Source organism: Bidens hawaiensis, unplaced genomic scaffold (genome assembly GCF_021521415.1).
Source record: "Bidens hawaiensis isolate Kalapana, Puna unplaced genomic scaffold, B.hawaiensis_p1.1 tig00008877_1, whole genome shotgun sequence".
In the NCBI taxonomy this organism is placed as follows: Eukaryota; Viridiplantae; Streptophyta; class Magnoliopsida; order Asterales; family Asteraceae; genus Bidens; species Bidens hawaiensis.
This window is the reverse complement of record NW_027491642.1, coordinates 712,171-730,802: the sequence shown is the minus strand read 5'-3', so window position 1 is coordinate 730,802 and position 18,632 is coordinate 712,171.

Below are 18,632 nucleotides of genomic sequence, written 5' to 3'. Positions count from 1 at the left end.
ACTGATGATTTCTCTCGATATTCCTGGGTATATTTCCTGAAGTCAAAGGATGAAACAGTGCAGATGGTAAAGAATTTGATTACCAAGGTTGAGAATATCATGGGGAAACGGGTTAAATTCATCAGGAGTGACAATGGAACTGAGTTCAAGAACTATGAGATGGAGATCTTCTGCTTACAGAAGGGGATAGAACACCAATACAGCGCACCGTATACTCCGCAACAAAATGGAGTGGCTGAGAGGAAGAACAGAACTTTAATTGAAGGAGCCAGAACCAAGCTGGCTGATTCGAAACTTCCCGTGGTGTTCTGGGCTGAAGCTGTTGCAACAGCCTGTTATATCCTTAATAGAGTGTTAACTGTCAAAAGATTAAATAAAACCTGTTATGAACTTATGCATGGGAGAAAGCCAAACTTGAGTGGTCTTGAACCATTCGGGTCCCCATGTTCGATATTAAAGACCAATTCTAAATTTGGTGAAGTAGCCGATGAAGGAATCTTAGTCGGATACGTTGTTGGGACTCCCAACAGACGGGTCTTTAATACATCGAACAGCAAGGTTGAGGTGGTGTGTAACACTGATATCACAAGTTACAAATCACCAAAACCAAGCTCGGGACCCGCTGGGGTTTTCGACTATGATAGACTTTTTAAATCTTTTAACATACCTTATCTGGATTTTGCAGAAGTTGAGGAAAGAATTGCTACGAAGATGATATGCGATGAGGAAGACACTTTGGTGCAACGACCACAGTATGATGAATGTCAGCCTTCCTCATCAAATGCTGTCAATACCCCTGCTGCCTCTACTGAAGAGGAATTCATCAATCCGTTTCACTCTCAACATCAATCACCCATTGATGAGCTATCTTCAAACTTGGAAGATAATCTGAATGTCAGTTCGGTTCCGACTACGAGAATTCACAAAGATCATCCTTTGGAGAATGTGATAGGTGATCTGTCCGCCGGTGTACAAACAAGACAAAGCTTGAATGAGCACACCTGTGTTTACACAAGCATTAAAGAATCAGGCATAATCAACGAGTGCTTGTACACCTGCTTTATCAGCCAGATTGAACCAAAGAACTATCAAATGGCTCTTAAGGACAGCTCGTGGGTCGAAGCCATGCAAGAAGAGTTAGCTCAGTTAAGAAAATGGAAGTATGGGACTTGGTTGCAAAACCAAGGAATGTGCATGCGATAGGCACGAAATGGGTCTTCAAATGTAAGAGAGATGAGAAAGGGATTGTTATCAGGAACAAGGCGAGGCTGGTTGTTAAAGGCTTTAATCAACAAGAGGGGATTGATTACAATGAGGTGTTTGCTCCTGTGGCAAGATTGGAAGCCATTCGGCTGTTTTTGGCATTTGCTGCTCATAAGGAGATGAAGGTCTTTCAGTTGGATGTGAAGAGTGCGTTCCTAAACGGTAAAGTCGATGAGGTTGTATGTTGAGCAACCTCCGGGTTTTCCTGACCCTGACTTTCCCGATCATGTGTATAAGCTAAGTAAAGCGCTGTATGGACTACATCAGGCACCTCGTGCCTGGTATTCAACTTTATCAGATTACTTGCTTGAGAATGAGTTTGAAAGAGGTAAAATTGATAGCACATTGTTCTTCAAAAGAAAGGGTAGCGACTTTATTGCTGGTGCAAGTCTACGTGGACGACATTATTTTTGCTGCATCAAAAGTCTCCATGTGTCAGGAGTTTGAGGCCGTCATGAAGAAGAGATTTGAAATGAGTGCTATGGGTGAACTAACTTTCTTTTTAGGATTGCAGGTTGATCATAGGAAAGATGGGATGTTCATTCATCAGACGAAGTATGTCCATGATGTTCTCAAACGCTTCAAGATGGAGGACAGCACTCCATATGATACTCCAGTCTGCGTCAATCACAAATTGGGTACTGATTCAGACAACGATGCAGACGTGGACCCAACCCAATATCGGGCTATTATAGGTTCTTTAATGTACTTAACTGCTTCTAGGCCTGATATAATGTTTGCTGTTTGTCTTTGTGCACACTTTCAGGCAAACCCAAAAGAATCTCATTTGAAGGGTGCGAAGAGGATACTGCGGTATCTCAAAGGCAAGCCGAAGCTGGGGTTGTGGTACTCGAGAGGAGGAGACTTGGAGCTAGTCGCTTACACAGATTCTGATTATGGAGGGTGCAATCAGAGTCGGAAGTCTACAACTGGTGGTTGTCAGTTTCTTGGTGGCAGACTAGTGTCGTGGCAATGCAAAAAGCAGACCTCAGTCGCAATTTCAACCTGTGAAGCAGAATACATGGCAGCATCCAACTGCTGTTCCCAGGTTCTTTGGATTCAACAACAGTTGCGCGATTATGGTCTGAATTTCTCACTTACTCCTATTTGCATTGATAACACTGCTGCTATCTCAGTAACTAACAATCCCGTAAAGCACAGTAAAACTAAACATATTGACATACGTCATCATTTTATACGGGATTGTGCTGAGAAGAAACTGATTGAGCTCGAAAAGGTTGACACATTAGATAATTTCGCTGACTTGTTCACGAAAGCGTTTGACAAAACTAGATTTCAAAACCTTGTTGAGCTGAATGGGATGATCAATCCCGAGTAACCATGTCATTTGTTTCTGTTTGAATGAAAAAAAAAAAAACGTCAATATCGCTTAGAATTATGTCGGTTGCCTCAGTTTGAAGGACATGTCTTCGGATATGTTTGGTCCTCATTTCTACTTGTAGAATATGAGGATAGCCATTAACCAGATGACTGAAAGTGACCGGGGCGGTTTATGATGAGTTTTCATTCTTTCGCTGAAAATTAGTCGATCATACTTAGTTAGAAGGACACATACTAGTATGTGGTCGGTCCAGCTGATCCATTAGATCTTCGGGATAGCCGTTCACCTGAAGACTTTGATTTGGTCGGGGCGATTGATGTTAAAATTTTTTCTTTGCGGGAGATGAAATTATTTTTCAAGTCTACTACTTCGTAAGAAGTTTCTTTACTATGTTAACAGAAAATTGATCCAACCTTGGAAAGTGATAGATATACTGATTCTGTGTGCTTAACTAGTGAAGTTATTAGGCCTAAAAGACTTTAGAACAGTCATTGTATGTCATGGTAGCTTTTTATGGTGCGTAAAAGTAGAAGTGATACTAACTAAATCTACTCGATTTTATGTGGAAACTCCTTAAGAGTTGTGCATGTCTTCATACATATCTTTCCGAATGATAGGCAGAAAAGCGATTACCCAGTCATACATGAGCCCGTGAGTGTTCTGATTCCCGTGAAGATAGAGTGTCAAGACGCTGCAGTGATCCAGATTCGGGACTTGCAGTTATTTTCTACTTGAAGTTGTGTATATACATGTTAAAAAAAAAACAAACTTCTAGAGTTCATAATGTTAATGATTGCCAATCAAGACGCAAGAAGATGAACAGGAAGTAGAGTCTGAGATCGAAGAGTAATTACTACTTAATCAGACACTACGGGTTGAGGTCAATTCGGGGTGACTTGGGGAAAGCCTAATAAGCCTTGAGAATAGATAGGAGCCATCATAATCTCTGAGTTGTTGCCCACTTAAGTTTTGAGCTTAATTGAACCTAACTCGTATCACGGAAACGATGAAAACCATTTTAAGTAGATTACCTGCTTACAACCTGTTTCTTTATGTCATAAAACAGCTGAACACAGATCTGTGTGACAGTCACGAAATTAGTATGATTCCTGTTCGGATCTTTTCTAAAACATGGTAGTCCCTGTCGAGACTGAAATTTGATCCCGTGTACTTTAATTTTTCAAATTTTTGTTACTTTTGTAATTGGTTGATTTTATACATGGTTACTTGGTCTTGATCGTATCATTTAACGCTTTAAAGGATGTTTTTGAAACTTTATTGAAAATTGTTAAAAGTATAGGGGTTGGTTTTGTAAATATAGGCGAACTTGTTCATAACTTCGCCTAGAATAAGCGAAGTTATAACTTTGACCCTATATAAAGGAAGTTAAAGGTCAAACAGTTTCATTATTTCAAAATCTCAGCGAACTTATCCTCCGAAACCTTAGCGAACTTATCGATCTTAAGCGTCTGTGTTCTTATTTCGATTCCAATCCTTGATTCAAGGTGTGTAGGGTTTGGTTATCATATTATCAATGTCTTTTGAGGTTAATCATCGGTCGTTTCGACTCGATTCTCGACCTCGTCTTTCGAAACCTTAAACACCCGATTTCAAACTTGTTTTTACGTGATAGTAAACTACTTGAACGTCTAAAACTTCATAAAATCATGTATTTCGGAGTCCTCGATCTCCGAAATCATCATCTACACGTCGTTCGTAAATCCTAACTGTTGCCGATTCAAATTCGGCGAAGTTACAGTTTAGGCGAAGTTATCCGTAACTTCGCCTGAGGTTTAACTTCGCCTGATTATTGATTTTGAAACAGTTTATGAGGCGATGTTGTGATTAGACGAAGTTCAAGTTGAAGCGAAGTTGTTTCCCAACTTCGCCTCACCTTTAACTTCGCCTATACAGAATTGATCACAACTTCGCTCATGGTAACATGCGAACTTGTGATTCGCTTTGAAGTTTATCTAACTTAACCTGTTGGTTGCAGATATGGCTGCTGTTGCTGGAGCAGGTGGTGCAGGCGGTGATGACGGAGGTGATCACCAGAGACAGTTCTTCCCGGGTCACAACATGTACATAACATTAGACCCGGAGGCGAGCGGAGTTGATGATTTCCGCGAAATCATCACATTTCTTTTACGCTCGAGGATATTCCACGCGATTACAACAACTCTGCCAATATCCTTACCCAATATTGAGGATTTCTGGCAGACCGTGGAATACGATTGTAGGGTCGAGCCCCCGGTGATGCGCGCAACAGTCAACAATCAGATTGTTCAGTTCTCTTCTGAACAAATCCGGGCGGCTTTATGATTTGGGAATGAGACAAGGGATGACCCAACAGAGTTTGTAGCTCATTTCCGTGATGGAGCGTTTTTGAGGATGGGATACTCTGGTCCCTTGGGGGATACGCAGAGGAGGAAAGGCTTTTTATTTAACCAGTGGCGCTTTCTCATGCATGTCATGATTGTATGCATGTCAGGGAGAAAGGCGGGCACTGATGGCATGGGCGCGACCATGCAGTCAGCGATGACTGCTCTGACTTACAACAAGCGATTCAGTTTTAGTCAGATGGTCTTTTATGAGATTGATCGTCAAAGAAGAGCGATGGCGCGTGAGCGATTCATCATGTATCCAAGATTCCTAAAAATGATCTTGAATCATGTTGCTCCAACGCTTCCTCAGCGCCGTCCGATCCGATACGTTGAGAGTGTGAACAAAAGAATCTTCGCCCAATGTAGATCCTCCAGTGCGAGGAGCAAACCTGAGCTCCGTCCTCGGCATACTCCACTCTTTGGGTACTTGATCAACCCAGGGTATGTGCCTGCACGAGGGGACGAGTTTAGGGACCCGGCACCACAACAGGCAGGAGCACCTCAAGCTATACCTGCTGCTCCTGTTGTGTCACCGGAGGAGAACGTGGACCTTGATGCAGAATTTGGTGGTCAAGGCTTCTTTGATATGGATCGGGTGGATCCAGAGGAGAACGTTCAGGTTCCGGTTGAACGTACTTCGACTGTGAATGTTACTAGGGCAGCTACAACGGTGGCTGGCTCAGATTCTGATGATGAAGTGGCAGAGGCGAGAAGGATTATGGTAACTCGAGAAAGACTACATGGGAAGAGAAATAGAACTGTTGATGACAGCGAGTCTGATTATGAGGAAGAGGTACAATAGTTGATCCGGAGGTCAAGAAGGGAACGGATAGGTGCAGGATCAGGAGCCGGTGAGAGCTCTAGGGTGGTACGTTTCACTCCACCAGCACTATCCGGTATGACAATGGTTCCCTCATCACTACAGGTTACAAGGCCAAGCGCTACGGTTGTTCCCGTGGTGGCTACCTCGTCTACTTTTGGCCTCCCACCCACTACTTTCCAACTTTCGACTCCTGAGATCGTTTCATTGCCGCCTCCGACCGTTACTCCATCGGAGGTCGTGGCACAATTTATAGAGTCGACTGTTGTGGCCACTGCAGGGCTATCGGTGACGATACCACCTGCGGTTACGTCTATTTCTACTTCTGAGGTCCCGGTGACATCGGAAATCCCTCCTCAGTACACTCAAGATATATCACATATGAGGTTCGATTTCGATGCAACCGTATCAGACTCGGAACGAATAGCAGCACTGGAACGGGTCGTGGCAGAGCAGTCAAGGATTAATCTTATCCAGACCCAGGCTATTCAGCGCCTAGTTGCAGAGAATCAGATGCAGTCGTCCCTGCTGGTACAACATGGTAAAATCATAGATGCTTTCAAGGAGTTCTTGGCATCTCAGGGGGAGACGAGCTGTAAAGGCGACGAGTTGAGGACCAAGAGACGAAATGATAGAGACGATGATCCCAATGCATCGAAAGATGCAGGTGGTGAGTTGCCAAGAACTGATCAAGCTCTTGGAACTTCAACAACTCAGGGGGAGTCGACAACTGCGGCTGGTTGTGATGATGTGGTGGTAGTGGATGTAGAAGAGATGGATGATGTTTTGGTTGGTGATGATGATGTACTACCGAGTGATGTGATAGAGAAGATTGGTGAAGAGATTGTGATTGATACAGAGATAGAAGAGGGAGAGATAGTTGAGGAAAATATTGAGCATGACATTCCAGATGTTGAGAAAGCAGATATGAGTAAAGAGATGACAAGTGATGAGTCTGAATGGGAAGAGCAGCCTAGATGGAAGGAAGGCTATGCTCAGTGGTTCGTCAAAATGAAGAAACCGGCGGTCCCTAAAATGTTTAAGAAGAGTTACAACATTAAAGGCTATGCTGAAGCGAAGAAAGGGATTATTTGCTGGATATATGATGAGCAGTTGAGGCTCTTCGTGATTAAAAGGTATGACGGTGTTCAGTACTTTAGAAGGATGTTAAGATCGTTGAATACACTGCCAGAATGTGAAGTGAAAGACTTAGCCAGATTGGGATTGATAAACAGAAGTGATGATAATATGGCTAGAGTCATTGGGAAAATTGTGTGGAAAGAGAGTATAAAAGAGAAGAAATTTGAGCTGTTGAAGCCACAAAAGGGAAAGCTTGTTGAAGACAAGGATAGAGGTTTGAGAGCTGATGGAAAGCCTTGGATGATTATGAAGTATAAACCGATCCGGTGTTTGAAAGAAGTACCGATGAAGCTAATACCCAAGGATGTACTTAAAGACCTGAAGTGGTGGTTTGTAGATTGTGAGACAGCTGAGGCAGTGATGGAAGACGAAGATGAACAAGAGCTGCTTAGAGTGTACGATCCGATGCACTTGGTAAACTTATCGCAAGCTGATTTGCAGGTGTTGAATGACAAGAAGATATTTTATATTCCTGCTTGGAAAGACGAAGCGAGGAAATATCAACGAGTTGTCTCGGTTTGTGTTCGAGAAGGAGTACATACTTGAAGATAGAAGATTGAAGATTACAAGACACGTGTTTGAAGCTAAAGAGATGAAGCTACTGCCAAGGGGGAGTCTGTTGGTGCATGATGTCAGTAGTTCAGTGTCAAGTGTCTGTAATCGTGTTAGTTAGATTTGAGTTTTGTATGTAAGTGAAGTTACTAACAAGTTCGCTTATATGGGCGAACTTGTTAGACAAGCGAAGTTAGGAACAACTTCGCCTGAACATGCCAGGCGAAGTTGTCGTGTCTATATAAGCTGTTTGTTACGGCTTATTCATCAGATTAAGAGTTTGTTATTTTGTGTATTCAAGTCAGAGAGTTTTGTATTAGTGATCATAGTATCACGTGTTTACGGTTGGAATACAACGTGTGTTTGGTTATCGTATCGTGTGTTAGCTCGTATTGTTTTCTATACTCGTAACGTCTTACGTAGGGATTCCGCACCTACGTAGAACGCGATATCTTGTGTAGATCCGGCTGGGAACCTAGAATGTCAAGATAACTACATTGGCATATAATTTAACATAAATAAACGCGCTAACTAGCCACGTACCTTAATCTTCCCTTTTAGTTTCGCGCCCCGTCCGGTTTGATCTCCCGGATTGCCACTCGAGTGCTTACAATTCACAACACGATTACTTATTAGGATTCATTTCCTTTCATACTGTATATTTATTACCACATTCAACCATTTACCCAAGGAGTTTGTATTCTCCTTCCTATGGCATGTTAGACATTATATTTCTCATTCAAGCATTTCATCAGATACCTTATAGGCATGACTCCTAGTTATTAAATTCAACTAAATTTCATAACTTTCTATCGCTTTAATTTCCTTCAAATCTTACAAACAAAGGAGCTGTTTAGCAAGTGCTAAACCATTAAGATGTTTGAATGATTAAGAGAATTTGAACCAGTAAGTGTTGTTTGGTTGAACCTCTGAATAAGTGTATGTAACTATTTTACCCCTCTGAGCTATTAACAAACAATCAGTTTGAACAAACAATCTGCCGATTATCGAATATATTGAACCAAATTGAACATTACTACGAACAATAAAATAGATATTGCAAAATATGAAAGTAACAATTGAACAAATTTCTTTATTCTTGAATAAATTGCAACACAATCACAAAAAGTAAATTAAACCCAAAAAGGTCACCACACCAATCCACTCTCATAAGAACTTTATTTTCTTTATTTAATTTGGAAACAACTCAACAAAATAAAATACCAGCTCGATCTAACTCATCTAACCTAACCTTTCCTCATCTGATCTAACTCCGGTGGCCCAAAAAAAATTGGCGACGGAACCCAATATTCTTGGTTGGCTGTAGAGATTTTCTCCCCTAAGTTAGCTGGGTCTCGACGGTGTAGGACAACGACGGCGACGTCTGTGACCGGCGGAGCCACGGAGCCGACGGGTTCTTCTTCTGGCGATGGTGACTTGGCTCGAGATGGACGCCGATGATGAGGAGGCTGATTGGTTGAGAGGAGTAAGAAGCATCAACGAAAGATTTATCATGGTAAATTTTCCACTGAACCATTCAGCTTGATTTGCAATCTGACCGATTAAAAAGTGAATGAAATCATTCAGATGTGTTATTTTATCAAACCAAACATACTGAAATCTGAGCGAATAAGATATGTCCTCTGAATGGTGCCATTCAGAAGTAAACAAACCCAAAGCCAATACACTACCTATTGTTCATGAAATCGAGTTCTTCACCTTAAGGTTAAAACTCACTTCATAGTAGACTTGAACACTAACAAACAAGTGTTTTGTGCTAAGTACTCCACAATTTCAACATTTAAGACAAATTTAAGCATTCATGTACTATCATTTTCATCATAAGAACATAATTCATTCACCATTTGCAAGTAATCTACTTGTTATCTTTCACTATTATTGTCAAATATGAATTAATAAACATACCTTATGATCACAAAGTTGAGATGATCACTAATTTACCCACATGCAAAGGTTTGTCACTAATTAGCCTTTCAATTTGGGGAAATAGCTTAACAATGTGGGGTTTTCTTCTTTCCTTCCCGATGATGGACACACGCACAAGTGTGGGTGTGTGTGTTTCCCAATTTCATATTTTACAAGTTCTAGTTTGCCAATATACACAACCAGTCCTTGTACTTTAGCTAGTTATTTAAAAGGCCCATTATACTTTAATCTATTTAACTAAGTTAAATTCTTAGGTGTCACCATTTTTTTGTCTAACAACACTTAATACACATATATGTTCACGTTTAATAATGTATAATATTTTCGGGATGTTACAGTATGTATGTATGTATGTGTGTGTGTGTATGCATGTGTGTATGCATGAATGCATTTATGTATGAAGTTTTTTTTGTCGTGAACATGACGATTTAACATTCTTTTTTTAATTTATATGCTTGGGATACATTTTTCCTTTGGCTCTGTGCTTATATAATTAGACATTTTATAGGGCAGAATTATAAAGATTGTCCTTATGTTTGTATCAAATTTCAGCGCTTGTTCTTTATCTTCAAACTTGACATAATTTGTACTTTACGTTTCCAAATGCTACACCATTTGTCGTTTGACCATAACCCAGTTACTTTTTCTCGTTGAGTCAGGTCATGTGCCTGATATAAGGGCAAATTAGTCTTTTTACCCATTTAATTAAAAACATTTTAATATTTTAAAACAATTATATTTAAATATTATTTTCGTAGCAGTACCTTGACCAACTCCAGGTCCAATAGAAGCAAGCCCTACAGCCAATCCAGCAGCAATAACGGAAGCGGCAGAAATCAGTGGATTCATGATAAGTTCCTCGTACAAAAAAAATGGTTAATGATACATTCAACCAATGAACTATGACTTAATTATTCCATTGCTACGATTCATCCAGTCGAAGTAACTACGAACTTTGAATTCAAGTAATAACATTATTGAATCATCAAAATTACTTTGATATCCTTTTTTTAGTTTCTCTCGATAAATTATTTGTGAATCCATACAACTTTAGTTTTTCCGTTTTTTTTGTCCCGAATCGCTCTTTGAATTATTCGATTTTTTGATTGACTTAATTCGTTTATTCATTCAACTCACAGTCACAGATGAGACAGAATGACTTCTATAGAATCCCAATCTACATTCACATTCGATTAGTAGGGAAAATTAGATGTATCTTTAGCTCGTATATAACTAGTCAATATCTAATATCACATATACATGTCTTTTTTCCACAATGTAAACCAACTCTTTCAATTCAATTTGATAAGGATGCGTCTAACCCTTTACAAGGGTTAACTTATAGCCATTCAATTCCATATACTTAGTTCGACCTACCCTCTACTAATCTTTTATGAACCCCACTTTTTATCAATTATCCTTTCCCTTCCCCCTTCATTTATCATTATCCTTCAACCTAAATTGATAAGATAAGCAATGGATAAATTGGTTGCACCGAATCGTTGCATAGAAATTGATTTGATTGATCTAAGTTCATACAATTTATTATTTATTAATATTTTCCTTTGGTCAATCGGTGAATAAAATGAACTGAAAAGGGGAATCATTATATAGAACATCCTTTTTTTAATGACATTTAATAATACATGGTAACACCACAAGACTTCTTCGTCAAGTTACGACTCCGAATAGTGAATTTTCAGATTCGATGACCAATCTAAACCGAATATTCATTGGGGGGGGGGTATGATTATGATATAAATGGACCAAACTGGAATTTTAGGAAAAAGATCTTTGAGATCTCTTTCCCCATTTTTTTCAATTCTCTACTCTAATATTTTTGTTGTAATTTTTTTTTCTATTCCCATTTAATCTTACCTCCACTGTCACCATAGATCCATCTACGACGAGCAACCACTACTGTCTTCTCTGATAACGAAAACCACCACCATAGCTGGTTTAACCTCATCGGCAAAATTGTTAAGCCTCATCTGCAAATCCCTTTCTTGCCCTTCATACCACTCCCGTCTGCAAATCTATAATAGTGAACAGATTATAGATTGGACCTAAGTCATATCACATTGCTTTTAATCGCTAATTATATTCGACAGAGAACTAAACCCTCGATGCTACTGAGGCGGAATTCTTTGTGACGTCGTTATCTTCCTCGCGAGAACCACCACTAGGGTCGGCGGTGCTAGGCAGTGTAACATTCGACAAAAATTTTCTCTAATATAATCATGTTTATCATCCTAATATCACTTTATTAATAAAATCCTTCTTTATTAAGGTTCTATATCTTGCAAAGTCAACAAAAAGTCTAAATTCCGGCACGAAACAAGTAAAACGTGTAAAAATCTCGGGCAACGAGCCAAAAATAAATAAATCATTAGAATGATTAAATAATCCCAATAATTCAAAATATATGTTAAAACATACGAGACAATATATAAACATAATTTAGGAAGACTCAAATCGCGAAAACTGGAAAATAAGTAAGCAAAAGCCAGTATAGGACCCGGAAAGGACCCGACACAAACTATTTTCAGAAAAATAGTTTTTATAGTCCATACTGTCAGGAATTTGATTTCGTTCAAAGTCTGACAAAAATTATTAAAAACAAGATCCATTTAGATATTAAAAACACGCAATACGTTAAATGACTAACCATAATTACTTAGATATTAACCAACCTTTCACCTCCACCTCCTCCCCCTTAGGCCGACCCCCCTATCCACCTCATTACCCCACCTCCCATTCCTTCCAATAACCCTCCACCAAATCCCCCTTCTAATCATTGCATGTTTCTAGAAACTTGGTGTGTTGGATGCATGCAAGATTAACCACATTTACACTCTAAGCACACACTCATCAAGCCTACTTCCCTCTCTCCCTCTATAAAACTCATGGCCACACACATTCACACACACACACACACTCAAAGTTCAACTTTCTCTTAAATACACACACATGCAATCAAATAACATAGAAGATTAATCAAGATATAAGATCAAGAAGCTAGGAAGGAAGAATAGGAAAGAAGAACATCATAATCACACTTATAGCATTATCATTCTCATTCTCATCCTTCAATCTTCAAAAAACACAAGTAAGTATGGTTATAGGTTGATTTCTAGGATAAATAAATTAGATTTAAATGTTATTGAGTTAGATTAAGCTTGAACGTTTGATTGCATGGATGATAATGTATGTATGTATGTATGTGTTGGTGGAAGGATTAAACCCACCTACACATCCATACATTCATCTTGAAGATCATACATTGATTGCTAATCTTGATTATAAGCATTGTTGGATTTCTTGTTAATTTGATATAAACTTGGATGAACTTGATGTTAGGGATTAATGATAGAATGGAACTGGGTTGATTATTGATCAATAGCTTGTTAATATGGACTTGAATCATTGAATGGTTGTTGTTAGAGATGAATGTGATAAGAACTTGTTCATAATTGTAAATTGGGGATTTTTGGATTCTTAGATTAATTGGGGATTATGGATGAATTAATGAATCAAGTAAGTGTTATGGAATAATAATATTGGAAATGAAATAGGATATATGCTAGAAAACTCATAAAACCCATAAATAATCCTTGAAGATTGTTAAAAAATTGCTAATTAAGAAAACTTTATTTGGTGAAAAGTTAAATTTTGGTTATATGAATACTTGGTATGAATGTGTTCTATGTGTAATAAATTGTATCTTTGAATTAAGATAGGATGCATGATTGAAGTACAGAATAGTCTAGCATATTGAATTAATTAACAACAACTTACTAGAAATGAAAACTTTGTTACTTGATTAAAGCTTGAATAGAAACATAGGATGCATGAAACTCTATCAAACTAGTTGAACGATTTGATTAAATGATTGATGATGATTGAATGATTTAGTTGAATGATGTGATGAAATGGTAATATTAAAAATGGACACAATAGTTAAAGAACATGATCTTTACTTATATGACATATGTTAGAATCTTCTAAAGTAGAATAAAAGAATATTATTGTAAAGTGATGTTTTAGACTTATTAATATAAGTTAAAATCTGAACTTTTAGGACTAAATGACATAAGAAATGATAAGTTGATTTGTAACATTGTAATAAACTCAAATATTAAGTTAGAAGCTTAAAAATTGATTTTATTGTGTCTTGTGAGATTATGTGGTCAAATCTGGAAGTTTGAATGAAATATGTGTTATAATATGTGTAATTAGTTCATAAGATGAATTGTGTAGGATTATTTGACTTATTTGACTTATCGGTAACTTTAACGGTCGAAAATCGCCTTTTAAACGTGAACCGACACGACTATTAGGGACTGTTTTAGAACAGCCCCTAAAGTTGTAAAATGTTCATATATAACATAAGTTAATATATGGGAAAAGGACATTAGTCCTAAACGGTTCGTGTCGCGAAAACCGACACGAAAACATTAAAAAAGTTGCTATTTTAAGAAAATATTAACGAAAATAAAAATAATATATTTTTGCAAAGTAACTTATAAAACTTGACTAATATATATGTAACAAGTATTTTTCAAGATTAAAAGTTACATTTTTAAACGAAAAACCAAACGGTTCGTTTTTCAACGCGAAACCGACAAAACCAACAAGATTTATGAAAAATAATAGAATAATATTTTCTTAAAAGTTTCCAGCAACTGAAACTTAGATATTTTAGTTATATTTTAATTGTTTATTAATTTATTTAGTTATTTAAACAATGGTTAACATAAACCGAACTATTCGTGTTCGTTAACTTAATAAGAACTTATTTGCTTATGTGCTTGTGTGGACACTAGATTAGGATTAATAAACTTAAATTTTTTTTATAAAACTAAAAATCAAGTTTTATTAACAAACATGTGTACTAATATAGGACACAAGATTTTTGCGATGAAAGCCTGCAAACCGTGAGTTTCTCTATCGAACCCCCTCGTTTTTAAATGAAATCGTTTTTAATTGTTTTTATAAATGTTTTTGGGGGAAAAGCATATTCTTCATTTATATATTGATTTCATCGAGATTTTTTTAAAAAAGCATTTTATTTTACAAACCGTGTTAAATACGAGATAAGTTTAGTTGGCTAAATAAGTGTTAACCCTAGAAAATGGCACATAAATATTGATAGATCTATCGGGGTGACGCCCCCCATTTCCAATCGCGTTGGGTCAAAAGTGGGTATACTTTGAGTTTGGTACGTATCGAGTTATCAGCTATGATAGTCACACGCATGTTGTATTCTTTGCTCATCTACAACAGCACGATTTGTTTAAGAAATAAAATACTATTGTTTTGTGATATAATGGCGATAGATCATTATACCCGGGTTTTTATATGATTTGTTGCGATGTAATGACGATAGATCATTATATGGATTTTTATATATATATACATATATATATATATATATACATATACATATGGGCTATTTTGATTAAAAAGGGAAACTCACCAACACGATGTGTTGACAGACGATTTTAATATGCTTTTCAGGTAAGTGATGGCTTCATGGTGACCAAGGAAAAGAGGCGGGTGGTGTTTGAATATGAAAAATAACCTCGGACCTGTAATAACCGTGTTTTTATACACGTCTAAACTTTTTATTTTAATAATAATAAAGTTTTTTTGAAAAGTCAAACTTTGTTTATTATCATATTATACTTTATTATGATTGGCTATCGCCGACTGTCACAACCCGAACGACTTGGTCAAAAGTCTTCCGCTGCTTAAATTAAGATTTTCGAGGTGTGACAGGCGGAACCCTAGTGTCTGACACCGTCAATTTGGATCGTCCAAATGGACGGTTACCGGAGCTTCACCATCGCTTGTGCGTCCACGACGTTGCTAATAGTTTCGATTATAAAGTCTTTGTTGATGCTGGTCATACTTTGCCAGCTTTACTTCCGCCGCCGCTGCGGCTAGCTGATGAGACGTTGACTCCGCCGCCGGAAGTTGTGAGTTCGTCGGGTGGGTTTTGTTTGTCAATTTCTTGATTCGTTTTATTGCTGGTGTTTTGGTTATGAATGTGATTAATTGAAATATGTTAAATTTTGTTTGATTTCAAGATCATGTTCGTGTGGATTTCTTATTCTTGTTCTTGAAAAAAGCTACGGATTATTTTCTTGATTTGTTTGTTTTGTTCAGTTGGATATAAAAGAAAATTTAATTATATATATATGTACTATAAATTTTTTTAATTAAATGGGTAAAAGACCAATTTTCCCACATGGGAAGACACATGATCTGACTTAATGAGAAAAACTAACCGGGTTTGAGCCAAAGGATAAATGGTGTAACATTTCGAAACGTAAAGTACAAATTAGGTCAAGTTTGAAGATAAAGGACAAGCGCTGTGTCACAACCCCCAAACCGTGCCTGGGAGCGTGACTTGCCCGTTGGTACCTGTTTTTTAAATATATCAGAGTATAAGGTTTATTTAAGCGGAAGACTTCTTTTGATTAAAATTATATTATATTTGTCTAACTTAGTTCGGGAATAAACTCCCAAACTTACATTGTTTTACAAAACAAGTAATTTACATAACAAGGATTTCGCTATTTTAATATATCAAAAACTGAGCCATTCTTCACGAATCTTCTAACGGTATGACTCTATCCCTGCTTAGTACATCTTTTCCTTACCTGAAATGTTAAGTAAATACATCAGCGATATGCTGGTGGAACGTATTGACTCAATAAAATAGTTTTAACAATATTTATAATACATAGAAAGTTTTCTTATTACTTAGCAGAAACGTCTCTTATTTCTGGGACCATAGCCACAGTAAAATACAACAAACTAACATGCCCTCGACAACTGATGCCCTTATTGAGGAGATTAGTTTGACTAGCATGTAACAAACTATATAAATTCTCGGGTCCCACTGCCCATATTGAGAAACTAGTTTAATCTACATGCAACAGTATGTTTGGATCCAGACACATGTACTGACTGTCTAAGTATTTTATTATCTAACATGTATTATAAGTTTTAGAGATCCTGACATCTCATGTAAGCATTCAACAAACTTTAGGATCACGTAATCCATTTACTTTGACGGACTTGTCAAGTCAAACCCAATGTCTAACTTGCCAAGTTTCCAATAAAAGGTTGTACGTATTCACCTTTCAAAATCGAGCTTTAACTTCTTTCGTTTAAGCTGGATGAACGAGATTGATCAGACCTATAGTTTGATAATAACCACATATTAATACTAGATCATGTAATCTAGTTCCAGATCTTGTATCTGGTTTAACCTTGTAAATCTTTTTGAATAAAACTCTTTTGTTTATTCTAGGGTGACGTTTGATATAGCATGTTTTGGCCTAATAGGTTCGATCACTCTCATCGAGTCTCTCCAGGAAAGTAAACGGGTCCCTCGGTTGATTGGGATTTATACGAATTACTTTCCTTAGACAAGAAACTCAACTACCGGCGATATCCCCCTTCAAGTTACTACATGCCCGTCAAAATATAATTTTTACTTGGACATTAATTCATCTAGAAATAATATCCTCATGAAAACGTTTAAGCGTATATCAAAACAAGGTTATAGACGATACCCTTGACTAGGGTTTAACATATATATATAGATAACTTAGTACATAAGTCACCTTAGATAGGCTAGACAACTTGATAACAACTTGGACAGAGGTTCGATTCTTTGTTTTGATTGCTTATGAACTTCCTGACTCGCAGGGCTTCGTCGTAGCACTTAGCAGCGAACAATTAAGTGTTCGAAAGAGAGAAAGAAATGTTTTTGGTGCGAGTTTTAGCTTGAATACGAAGTCCATATATATAGGCCTTTTGAAACCGCCATTAGGGGTCCAATTTTACAATTTCGGCCCTTAAGCTTTTGTTTTAATGTTTTCAACCCTGTACTTTCTTGTTTCGCTATGCAAAAATCGTGCAAAGTGCAAAGTGCGCCCATCGCCCGTGCGCGTTCGGGTGCTTCGCACCCTCCGCTAGGACCACTGGGTGCATAAGGGCATATAAGAATATTATTATGGAATTTCATCTCCTTATAAGAATCTCAATATCTTTTTCCATTTCCAATGTGGGATGAGATTTGCACTTCTTATTTATACCCATGTGCAAGGATTCTAATGGTGGCATCTTGCGACCGTATAAAGCTTCGAATGGTGGCATCTGTATACTCGTGTGGTAACTGTTGTTATAAGAAAACTCCATTAACAAGAGATGAGTATCCCAGCTACCACCAAGATCGATTACACAAGCACGAAGCATATCTTCCAATGTTTGAATCGTTCTTTCGCTTTGCCCATCTGTCTGTGGATGATAAGCAGTGCTTAAGTTCAGATGGGTGCCCATAGGTTTCTAGAAACTTCTACAGAAGTTTGATGCAAACCGACTATCTCGATCAGAGATGATTGATAGTGGTACACCATGCATTAATACGATCTTCTCTACATAGAGTTGGGCTAGTTTGTCCATTGAAAATGATTCCTGAATTGGAATAAAATGTGCAGATTTTGTTAATTTGTCTATGATAACCCAAATGGCATCGTTACCTCGAGTAGTCATAGGTAACTTCATTATAAAGTCCATGGTTATCATATCCCATTTCCAGATAGGGATTTCGGGTTGCTGTAAGAGTCCTAGCGGTTTTTGGTGTTCCGCTTTGACTTTTGAGCAAGTTAGGCATTTAGCTACATATATAGCTATTTCTTTCTTCATGCCTATCCACCAGTAATTGTTCTTGAGGTTGTGATACATTTTATTACTCCCCGGATGCATCATATACTTGGATTTATGAGCTTCCTCAAGAATCTTATCTCTTAGCTTACTAGTTGTTGGTACCCATATTCTTTTGCCAAGGCGGAGAATTTCGTCATCCCCCTTAACCAGTTGATCAATGGTACCGTTCTCTTTTTCTTCTTTAATGCTCCCTTACTCTAGAGCCAACTTTTGTGCTTCACGAATTTGACTAGCTAAGTCAACCTTAAGTTCTAATCGAAGGGCTCGAACACGTTTAGGTATCTTGTGTTCTTTTCGACTCAACGCATCAGCTACCACGTTTGTTTTACCTTCGTGGTATTCAATATCACAATCATAATCACTAAGACTTTCCATCCATCTTCTTTGTCTCATATTTAATTCCTTTTGGTTAAATATATGTTTGAGACTCTTATAATCA